Source organism: Oncorhynchus mykiss, chromosome 4 (genome assembly GCF_057628025.1).
Source record: "Oncorhynchus mykiss isolate SJ-2025 chromosome 4, ASM5762802v1, whole genome shotgun sequence".
NCBI lineage: Eukaryota > Metazoa > Chordata > Actinopteri > Salmoniformes > Salmonidae > Oncorhynchus > Oncorhynchus mykiss.
This window is the reverse complement of record NC_143025.1, coordinates 51,216,734-51,228,905: the sequence shown is the minus strand read 5'-3', so window position 1 is coordinate 51,228,905 and position 12,172 is coordinate 51,216,734. Positions and strand designations below refer to the sequence as shown.

The 12,172-nt window shown below is 40.7% G+C and overlaps 1 protein-coding gene across 2 annotated transcripts in view; it reads right to left on the bottom strand.

The window, feature by feature from the left end:
• ttll7 (tubulin tyrosine ligase-like family, member 7) overlaps positions 1 to 9,639 on the bottom strand; it is a 122,346-nt gene extending 112,707 nt beyond the window's left edge. For both annotated transcript variants that reach the window (XR_016495319.1, XM_021599946.3), the window contains exon 1: positions 9,360 to 9,639. The gene's annotated coding sequence lies outside the window, so the exon portion shown is untranslated. The remainder of the gene's footprint in view (positions 1 to 9,359) is intronic.
• Positions 9,640 to 12,172: the final 2,533 nt, after the last annotated feature.

The window sequence follows — 12,172 nt, the reverse complement described above, 5'->3', positions numbered from 1 at the left end:
TCGATATCGGCGTTGGAAAATCATAATCGGTCAACCTCTAGTACAAACTCATCTATTAATCTACTACTGTATGCATCTGTCTGTATGTGTCTGTTACTGTGTGCATCTGCTATTGTGTGAGCCCAAAGCTGCCCCTGCCAATAATAAGAGTCCCACACGGCTGGGCCCTCTCCCTAGACAGTAGGGGGATGGGGTGGAGAGGGGGTAGGGGGTAGGTGTAAAGTACTGTAGAAAGAGTTACAGGTAAGCACTTTATTTATGGTTTTATTCAATAAAATCTGATTCTATTACACGTTACAATCAGAATGCTTCTGTAATGTGAAAGCCCAGGACTTTCTCTCTTCATTGACATAGGCCTAGCCTACTTATTTATTCCTAGGACTAAGCAACCCTTAAGCAGGTCCTGGGTTAAATGGCAGCTGTTACTGTTATCTTTTTTAGTTTTTGTTAACCTTTATTTAACTAGGCAAGTCAGTTAAGAACAAATTCTTATTTTCAATGACGGCCTAGGAACAGTGGGTTAACTGCCTTGTTCAGGGGCAGATCGACAGATTTTTACCTTGTCAGCTCGGGGATTCGATCTTGCAACATTTGATCTTGCAATCTTGCAACCATGTCATGTAATGGCAGGTTTCTCTGTCTGTTTGCCTTTGCCTCTCGGTCTGTCTCTCTGTCAGTCTGCTCCTCTGTCTCTGAGGTTGCCTCATGCGTTGGTAATTGCATGAACAACCACAAGAGGGCCTACTTGAATCATATTTAGGCTACACTGTGTTATTATGCAGAGTAAACTATTATAAACGAGATCGGCCTGTAAAATAATAAATAGTATGGTACCAAAGAAAGATTCTACGTCAATTCAGAGCACAATTCTGACAATTTTTTTTACCACCAGATGATTGTCATTTTATTGACTATAGTCCTACAAAAATTGTACCATACCATTTAAATGATTATCACATTATAGGCTTTTATTTTCTTTATTTTCTTGACAACATGATTTGTGCTTGCTTATTATCCACAACCTTCAGAAAACTATTTAGACAGGCAGAGGGACACAGAAAGGTGGCACTGACATGCTGAATGGCAGAGTTTCTATTGACGCTGAGCCAGAGTGAGCTCATGCCAATACCCGCCCTCTAATGCCCGATGAATTAAGGAGTCATTGTCAAGGCCAGTTCCTCTCTATCCACTTCTCCATTCACTATCCCTCATTCACAACAAATGTGTGTTTGTTGGTCTGTCGCAGTAAAGTGCAACTCTGGCTCCCCATCCTGTCCCATTAGCAAGCCCTAGATATGCTGAGACTTTGTAACACTGTTCTCTGCTGGTCATGTTCATTTTATGAAAATAATGGCTCAAGTGTCTTATTCAAGACAGGAAGGCTGACCGTTTTCTATCACACATTGTAGAATACATAAAACAGAGAGGTCATGTCTTCATTTCAAAACAAGAAATTAGCCTCCAACTTCAAAACAATTCTCGGTCTCCCTGTACAAGAAGGAACTAAAAAGACACAGCAAAGGTTGAATACTTAAACTGTCTGTATAAAAATCTGAGCCATACAATAGTGTCACAACACTGTCTTTACAAAGACCCTTCAAAGCTAAAAGGACCTCCCCAAAGGATTTATGCATGTCTGCCTAAACATGAAAACTTGTTTTCAAAGCAGAACGTGGAATCAATAGAGGCGTCTGAAAACACCACTTAAAGGCCAACTCTGTGATATTTACCAGGTGTGGACTCGAGTCTTGAGCTAGCACAGTGAGAAGGTTTTGTGGTGTTGCGAGTTTGAAACTGAATCTGGAAAATATTGTATTATTTTGGCTATATGTCTAAAGATAGCTGTATATGTCTAAAGACATTGCACTAACTTAAGTACTTATGGGATAAAGATGTAACATATTCTGGTGAATTAATCATTATATTTGTGAGGAAGAAAAACTCTACAGACAGATCATGCTTTCCATCTGACCAGCAGGCCGTAAGATTGCTCTGGACTCCAGAGAAGGTATCAATGGGACATGATATCCGCAACAATTACGAGCATAGGCCTACTGTTTTTTGGCATGAAAGTGATCATTTTCTTATGAAGCTTTTACATTTGGAATTTGTTGTTAAAATAAATTACATAATCAAAATGTGTTGTAGACAAAATAATGAAAACGTTTTTTTGGTAGCCTCAATAAATAGACAAAGCTTTCTAGATTTGAACAAGACATTGCCTGTATAGATTTTCTTTTATACTTGACTTGAGACATGCTCTTAGAATACACGACTTGGACATGACTCGAGACTTTCTACCCAACTTGAGACTTTGTGACTCGAATAATAGTGACTTGGTCCCACCTCTGATATTGACAGCTGTTCTTGATCATATTGGCCTAGCCTATCCATTGATTCTTGAAGAATATCCCTAAATGCTTCATGAGTTTAGTTCAACGGTCGAGCCTAACTCCATCATAACCAAATGGTTGTTGTTTTTGTTTATGAAAAATGTATTTGTAAACAAACACTTGGCTTTTAAAAAAAATGGTTAAAACTATCATGGTGGTCGCCTCAAGGACTGTACATTTTGTTGTTGTTCAAATTACAGAGTGGGGCCTTAAAGTAATGTTGGAGAAAAGGGGTTTAGCAGACATCAGCCAGGTCTTTCCTGTACATGTGGTACTCTCTGGCCTTGTCACTTCAGCATTCCTGAGGCCTCTGGGGATTTATAGCCATTTAAAGGGCAAAGTCAGTAGGTTAGAGTGCCTTCAGAAAGTATTCAGACCCCTTGACATTTTCCACATTTTGTAACGTTACAGCCTTATTCTATAATGGATTCAATTAAATACAATCCTAATCAATCTACACACAATGCCTACTAATGACAAAGGAAAAACATGTTTTTAGACATTTCTGCACATTTATAAACAATACAAATAAAAAACATAAATTCCTTACTTACATAAGTATTCAGACCATTTGCTATGAGACTCGAAATTGAACTCAAGTGCATCCTGTTTCCATTAATCATCCTTGAGATGTTTTTACAACTTGATTGGAATTCACCTGTGGTAAATTCTATTATTTGGACATGATTTGGGAAGGCACACACCTGCCTATATAAGGTCCCACAGTTGACAGTGCATGTCAGAGCAAAAACCAAGCCATGAGGTCGAAGGAATTGTCTGTAGAGCTCCGAGACAGGGTTGTGGGGAAGGGTACCAAAAAATGTCTGCAGAATTGAAGGTCCACAGTTGCCTCCATCATTCTTAATTGGAAGAAGTTTGGAACCAGCAAGACTCTTCCTAGAGCTGGCCCCCCAGGCCAAACTGAGCAATCGGGGGAGAAGGGCCTTGGTTAGGGAGGTGACCAAGAACCCGGTGGTCACTGACTGAGCTCCAGAGTTCCTCTGTGGAGTTTGGAGAACCTTCCAGAAGGACAACCATCTCTGCAGCACTCCACCAATCCGGCCTGTATGGTATTGGCCAGATGGAAGCCACTCCTCAGTAGAAGGCACATGACAGCCAGCTTGGGGTTTGCCAAAATGCACCTAAAGGACTCAGACCATGAGAAACAAGATTCTCTGGTCTGATGAAACCAATATTGAACTCTTTGGCTTGAATGCCAAGCGTCACGTCTGGAGAAAACCTGGCACCCTCCCTATGGTGAAGCATGGTGGTGGCAGCATCATGCTTTGGAGATGTTTTTTAGCGGCAGTGACTGGAAGACTAGTCAGTATCGGGGGAAAGATGAACGGCGCAAAGTACAGAGAGATCCTTGATGAAAACTTGCTCCAGAGCGCTCAGGATTGTAATTTTTTTATTTTACCTTTATTTAGCTAGGCAAGTCAGTTAAGAACAAATTCTTATTTTCAATGACGGCCTAGGAACAGTAGGTTAACTGCCTTGTTCAGGGGCAGAACAACCGATTTGTACCTTGTCAACTGGGGGAATCGAACTTGCTACCTTTCGGTTAGCCCAATGCTCTAACCACTAGGCTACCCTGCCGCCAGATCTCAGACTGGGGTGAAGGTTCACCTTCCAACAGGACAAAGCCCCTAAGCACACAGCCAAGAAAACGCAGAAGTGGCTTCGGGACAAGTCTCTGAAAGTTCTTGAGTGGCCCAGCCAGAGCCCGGACTTGAACGTGATCGAACATCTCTGGGGAGACCTGAAAATACCTGTGCAGCAACGCTCCCCATCCAACCTGACAGAGCTTGAGAGGATCTGCAGAGAAGAATGGGATAAACTCCCCAAATACAGGTCTGCCAAGCTTGTAGCGTCATTTCCAAGGAGACTCAAGGTTCTAATCGCAGCCAAAGGTGCTTCAACAGAGTAAATGGTCTGAATACTTATGTAAATGTGATTTCATTTTATTTGTAATACATTTTGGGGGGGAAAAAAAAGATTTGTCATTATGGGGTATTGTGTGTAGATTGATGAGGGGGAAAAACGATTTAATCCATTTTAGAATAAGGCTTTAACTTAACAAAATGTGGAAAAAGGGGTCGGAATACTTTTTGTCAACCTTTGCACACCTGGATTGTACACTATTTGCACATTATTCTTTTAAAATTCATCAAGCACTGTCAAATTGGTTGTTGGTCATTACTAGACAGACATTTTCAAGTCTTGCCATAGATTTTAAAGCCGATTTAAAGATGCACTATGCATAAATCGCTCTGCCATTTCCTGGTTGCTAAAATTGTAATAGTTTGCTTAATTTCAGTTTATGTGACAAAACAAGTATAGTTTAGAGAATCATTGCAGGGCTCGACATTAACGCTGGAAAGAGGAGTTTCCATGTACTCGACCTGTCGACACAGAGGGAGATATCATGTACTGCTCAACATGTCAGATTTCCCCAATATATCAGACATGTAAGTTAATCAAAATAGTTAAACTGTTCTAGCGAATGTTGATTATAGCAACCCGGTACCGACTGACAGGTTCACAGGCCAAGTTAGCTAACGTAAGAGTCAATTAACCCCCAACAGGTTACATTGATATGCTAGCTATTCAGGGACAGTTTGGGATTTTGGCAATGAAGTACTTTATCTACTTCCTCACAGTCAGATGGACTTGTGGATAACATTTGTATGTCTGCATGCAGTTTGAAGGTAGCACAATTACTCACTAGCGTTATTGCACTAACGCTAGTCACCATTAGCTAGAAAAACTACATCTAACCAGAGATAGTTTTGGGGAGATGGGGAATTTCTATGGAATCGTATTAATGCCCAATATGCACATTGCCAATGCGTCGTCAATGGTGCATTCTAGGCGATTCTGGGACAAGGAGAGCTCTCCTTCAAGGAGTGAATGGAAGTCAATTGGGCGCTAGCACAGAAACCCAACATTAGCATGACAATTAGCTCAGCAACCGCATAATGCATGACAACGTGACATCGATTGGTCAACAGTCTGCTGTTTGGGGCATTATACATTTCTCCATTCATTGCCCAATGGAATTCCAATCTCTTGTCTAACATCTAGACTAGAGTAACCAAATGTGATAAATAGTGGATGGCCTAAATATTTGTTTTTGCAGTCCTGTAGTAGAGGTCGACCGATTAATCGGAATGGCCGATTAATTAGGGCCGATTTGAAGTTTTCATAACAATCGGAAATCTGTATTTTTGGACACTGATTTGGCCGATTTTAATTGTAATTTTTTTACACCTTTATTTAATCTTTATTTAACTAGGCAAGTCAGTTAAGAACACATTCTTATTTTCAATGACTGCCTAGGAACGGTGGGTTAACTGCCTCATTCAGGTGCAGAACGACAGATTTTCACCTTGTCAATCTTGCAACCTTACAGTTAACTAGTCCAACGCTCTAACCACCTGATTACATTGCACTCCACGAGGAGACTGCCTGTTACGCGAATGCAGTAAGCCAAGGTAAGTTGCTAGCTAGCATTAAACTTATCTTATAAACAACAATCAATCAATCAATCATAATCACTAGTTAACTACACATGGTTGATGATAATACTAGTTTATCTAGCGTGTCCTGCGTTGCATATAATCGATGTGGTGCGTATCGTTGCTCCAATGTGTACCTAACCATAAACATCAATGCCTTTCTTAAAATCAATACACAGAAGTATATATTTTTAAACCTGCATATTTAGCTAAAAGAAATACAGGGTAGCAGACAATATTAACCAGGTGAAATTATGTCACTTCTCTTGCGTTCATTGCACGCAGAGTCAGTGTATATGCAACAGTTTGGGCCGCCTAATTTGCCAGAATTTTACGTAATTATGACATAAGGTTGTGCAATGTAACGGGAATATTTAGACTAATGGATGCCACCCGTTAGATAAAATACGGAACAGAATAAACGTCTTGTTTTCGAGATGATAGGTCATTAATATGGTCGAATCCGGAAACTAAGGTTTGTATTTCTGTGTGTTATGTTATAACTAAGTCTATGATTTGATAGAGCAGTCTGACTGAGCGATGGTAGGCAGCAGCAGGCTCGTAAGCATTCATTCAAACAGCACATTCGTGCGTTTTGCCAGAAGCTCTTCGTTGTGCGTCAAGCATTGCGCTGTTTATGACTTCAAGCCTATCAACTCCCAAGATTAGGCTTGTGTAACCGATGTGAAATGGCTAGCTAGTTAGCGGGGTGCACCCTAATAGCGTTTCAAACGTCACTCGCTCTGAGACTTGGCGTAGTTGTTCCCCTTGCTCTGCATGGCTAACACTGCTTCGAGGGTGGCTGTTGTCGTTCTGTTCCTGGTTCGAGCCCAGGTAGGGGCGAGGAGAGGGACGGAAGCTATACTGTTACACTGGCAATAATAAAGTGCCTATAAGAACATCCAATAGTCAAAGGTTAATGAAATACAAATGGTATAGAGGGAAATAGTCCTATAATAACTACAACCTAAAACTTCTTACCTGGGAATATTGAAGACTCATGTTTAAAGGAACCACCAGCTTTCATATGTTCTCATGTTCTAAGCAAGGAACTTAAATGTTAGCTTTCTTACATGGCACATATTGCACTTTTACTTTCTTCTCCAACACTTTGTTTTTGCATTATTTAAACCAAATTGAACATGTTTCATTATTTACTAGAGGCTAAATTGATTTTATTGCTGTATTATATGAAGGTAAAATAAGTGTTCATTCAGTATTGTTGTAATTGTCATTATTACAAATAAAATAAATTAAACATTTTGCCAATTTTGCAAACCTTTGCAAATGATAAAAACCTGTTTTCGCTTTGTCATTATGGGGTATTGTGTATAGATTGGAGTATTTTTTTATTTAATCCATTTTAGAAAAAGGCTGTAACGTAACAAAATTTGGAAAAAGTCAAGGGGTCTGAATACTTTCCAAATGCACCGTATAGGCTAATAGGCCTAGGTTACGCTATTATATAGATTACCCTATAAGACAAATGAAGCAGCAGGCCTATACATATAGTTTATAAACCTAACGTACCAGATGTAAAGGAAACGCTTGAACTGGATTCCCCACATTCTGATCAAGACAAGAAAGAAAAAAACTCTCAGGGGAGGATTTCTTCTGGACTGTTCAAACAATCCAGTAAATGTAGAGGAGTTAAGATGGAGCGTTGTCTTGTTAATAATACGGATTGGAAACAACTTCAGAGCGCAAGCTAGCACGTGCCGTAGCTAGCTGTTAGCCAGATATATGCTAGCTTTACCTAGCAATAATGGAATCTCCGTCAAAGTTGACACCAACAAAATTGATATGTGGCGTCTGTCGACTTTGTGGCAAGAACTTAATCTCGAAGAAAACAGACACTATAGGCATCTGCTATATGTTTCACCGGGGAATGTAAAATGTGAGGCGCATGTCATTTCCCCATGAAAACTTGATGTTTCCGGTTTCTTCTGACCTGAATTTATGGATGTGACAATCTAACTTGTTATCTTGAAACCTTACTGATTAGCTGCATAATCAACTTGCCCTGGGGATTGTCATTTCTAGATGGGTACTGAGTGATTGCATTGTAGCAATATAATGTAGCCTAGACAACAAATAAACTACAATACTCACAGTGACACAGAAGAGTAACAAGGTATAGCCTACATCCAGTAGGCTGAGATATTATGACTTACTCAAATATTGATATTTTTCAGTGAGCAATAATATTTTTATGATAGACAATCATTCATGCAATGCATCCATTTATTGGGGTGGAAGGTAGCCTAGTGGTTAGTGTGTTGGACTAGTAACTGGAAGGTTGCAAGATCGAATCCCTGAGCTGACAAAGTAAAAAATCTGTCGTTCTGCCCCTGAACAAGGCAGTTAACCCACTGTTATTGAAAATAAGAATTTGTTCTTAACTGACTTGCCTAGTAAAGTAAATAATATTGTTGCCAAATGGCATCTCAGATTCTTACCAGGCCATCGGATGGCATCTCCAGGGGAGTCAATTGGGTATGGAAGGGTCGCCAACACCAACAATTTGCAATAGAATACTAAAATCATTCCAATCCTGATTAAATGCAGTTTAGCGGTACAACCCCGCTGACTTTGGGACCATGCGGACGCCTGGGAACAGGAGGGAAGGCTGTTTGTAAGGCTGGCTTTATGGAGAGAGCATCGACGCATATGCTGGGAACAGCGTAACTTTTTATCTAAACAGTTCAGAGATAAAGATGGCTGTAGTTAGGTAACCCCCTCCGCATACCATAGCGTAAGCACCCCTGGGCATCTCAATTCATCCCTTGGCCATAGACTACTAATTTGCCTGACAACATCCTAAGAAAGTCTTAAATTGTTCTAGGAAATGAGTTTGATAAATCGGAGGTTCCTGTATATTAGTAAAGGGTCACCAGAATAGTGATTGAGGATGAGCAGATACAGTCTACAAATACATCATCTGTTGTGCAGGTGTCCCATGATCGGCAGAGAAACTATACAGACATGATAAATTAGCTTTATGTCAATGGGAGCTGGCCATCTCTGCTGATTGCAGAATTGTTCTCATCCATCTAACGCTATAGCTAGCTTCAAATATTAAATTGAAACTGTCAGTGAGTGAGTCCCAAACAACTATGTAATTGATGCCACCATTGTGTCCAAATGATGCGAAAGTGTACAGCTACCAAAGATGTGTATATACATTGACCTAGCCAGGTAGTTAGTTTATTAGGCAGCTAGCTAGCTAGCCAGATAGCATGCTAGCTACGGCCCCCGTTATCATCATGCAGAGTAGCCAGACCCCACAAAAGCAGGCAACACTTCCAGTAAGCTAAAGTGGGATGGCACATAGCCAAACATGCATGAATAACAATATCATATTTGCAGACGTCTCATGCTGGAAAGAACAATAGTCTGATACAACCCTGTTATTTTAGGGGAAAATGATAGAAGGGTAAGGTACCTTATTTTATCCAGGCAGTTGTGGCTAACGTTAGTGCTTGGATCAGCCGAAACAAATGGTGATGATAAACCAGTAACCTATGCACAGTCTCGCGTGGTTCTATGATGTTGGGGTAAATGCTAACTTTCAATATTGAAAGGTAATAGAAAATCCTAATATTTCATGTAGCTAGAAATACACATAATAATGTCAATATTTTGTCCTATGGTGTGCTCTCAGTTCCTGAGAAAGCGTCCAAGGGTGGGTGAAACCAATTCCTCGATAGGTGTGCATGAGTTGTAAATAATTGAATGTGTATTTATCCCTTTACGACAAATACCGGACGTATTGCGCATGACATTTTCAGATATTTTTTATTATTCACATTTTTATTGTTTGGCCATTGTAGAGAACGAAACGGTATGCTTTTACAAAAAATATAAAAATCACAAACGTTACTGCAGTTGCTGTTTCAGTGCAAACAGGAGACATGGCAACCTACGCATACCACAGAGTTTCTATACGCAGAGTCGCAACATCGCGAGATTTCCGGGAACGACTACAAAGCAGTCTAAGAGAAGTGAAAAATTATTCCTTAGTTCTTAGTTTTCTAGAAATCTAAAGGCACAATTTATGTTCGAGTCAATGTCTTATGTAATTTAACGAGTTATTACTCAAACCTTGTGAAATTTACAAACTGACACGTTCTCATTTTCATCAATTTTGTTTTTATTTCGAAGCATTGAGTTTGATTTGACGGCTTGCACATGCGCAGTTCTGCGCAAGACGACCGTTAGCCTCGATTACGTGTTTCTGCGCGTTTAGATAGCCAACGTCGCCATGACATTTCCTCCAATGACCGGGGATCTTCATACTGTACTGTCTTTGCGCATACTCTGTCTTTGGATACACAGCCTATGGTACCATCCGGGTGCTCCTTGAGAGAATTAATGGCAACACTTTTGTGTAAAGATGTCAATAATCATAATTATATTTCACTGTTAATGGGAATTTTTCTTATGGGCAGATTATGTACTTTCTCTCCAGTAGTTTGGCTTCCATAATTTGCAGAATTTGTGACTTTCATGACCATGCATTGTCAATTACCACCATGTGCAATAAAACCTTAAACTAAATTCTTTACATTGTAGGAAATCTGTGAAGAAATGTACAACCAGCAATGGGGCTCCGATTGCAATGGGACTTCTGATAGAACACCATGTACTGTAGCAGGACAAATACGGTCCAAATGCAGTACATACCGGTACACATATGAACAAGCACTGGGGGGGTTAAAAGATAAATAATGCAGATGGCCCTTGCCAGTATGGCAGCTAATAAAGTGATGTGTGTGTTAATAGTCCGTCTCTGGTCTAATGCAGGGTTTCCCAAAGTCAGTCCTGACAATGGGACGTTCCCTGTCAACGTCCCTTCTTAATTCATATTTTAGTCCCTCGAACTACCCCATACAGTAGGTTGCGAAAATACACCTCATGGGTTGTAGTCTGCTAATAAACTTCAAAGAAGAAGAAGAAGAGAAAAAAAATGCCATATCTGTATCCGAGCCTTTGAAGAGGACAACAAAGGTCGCTGATCGAGTGGATGAGCAAAGGATTGGAGAGTGGGAAAGCTATGGCTGGGGTGGATGTTCTGTTTGAAACCAACGGCATGTCGGGTGAAGATGAGAGCAATGAGAATGAGTCGCCTACATTGGCTAAAATGATAGGAAACAAGAGAAGCATCCCATTAGTTCCTTCATGAACAACCCCCTCGAGCATCCCATTGGTTCCTGATGAACACCTTCCCTCGAGCACACCATTCGTTCCAGCATGAACGGCCCCCCATTGAGCACGATATTTTCATGCTTGTGTGACACTTTTGAATGTTGATCAAAAGAGAAATAAAAGTTTTATCTGTAGACAGTGTCCTTCGCTCAAGCCTGAGGAACACCTGCCCTCGCCGTCATTAATAGAACGACAGGAAAAAAGTGCCAGACAGGCGGGGGGCGAAAGACACCATCTACCGGTCACCCCCGCCTCCCACTTGCACAGCAGGCAGGAGGGTAGGGAGACACTGTGTACTAGCTGGCTTGTTGGTTAATGAAACTGTGTGCTAGCTAGCTTGCTAGTAAGCTAGTACACAGTATCCTTCACTCCCACATGCCGAACACCTGCCCTAGGCGTCATTAACAGAACTGTAGGAAAACCGTGCCCGATAGGCGGGGGCGAAGGACACTGCCTACCGGTGTACGGCTAGCTAGTTACCATTGTCGCCGCTGCCCCTTCTTCTGTGGGGTTTATCAGCGGCTGGCATCCAACATTATTGTGCATTACCGCCACCTACTGTACAAACCCCCCCAAAACAATAGAAGTAATAATAGGGGTTCCTGCAGATGCAGGAATTCCCACATGCAGGAACGCCCAGAATTGTGGGCCGCATCCTTTTCCAGGGGACCGCCGCTGACGACCCAATCTGCACCCATCGCATCCATCTTACATAACAACCAGAGCAGGCAGGGATATTTAGGATGTTCAACTTTTATTTTCTGTTAAATAAATAAAATACACTATTAGCAATGACTGGCCTACGTTTGTATTGTTACAGAAAAAATATATGGTGGTTGGAGCTCTGGATTTGCTATGCTGTATTTTTAAATAAATAAATAGCATTGATGTGCTTTGTAAATAGCAACTTGTATTACATTTGACGATGTTTGCCTTTCGGTGCCTTGTAGCCTACTAATTTTCAGTCAGACATATGAGGATGAATATTAAATATCATGTAAGGATATCTATTGAAATTATGATTTTTTTGTTTAAAAAAAATACATACTG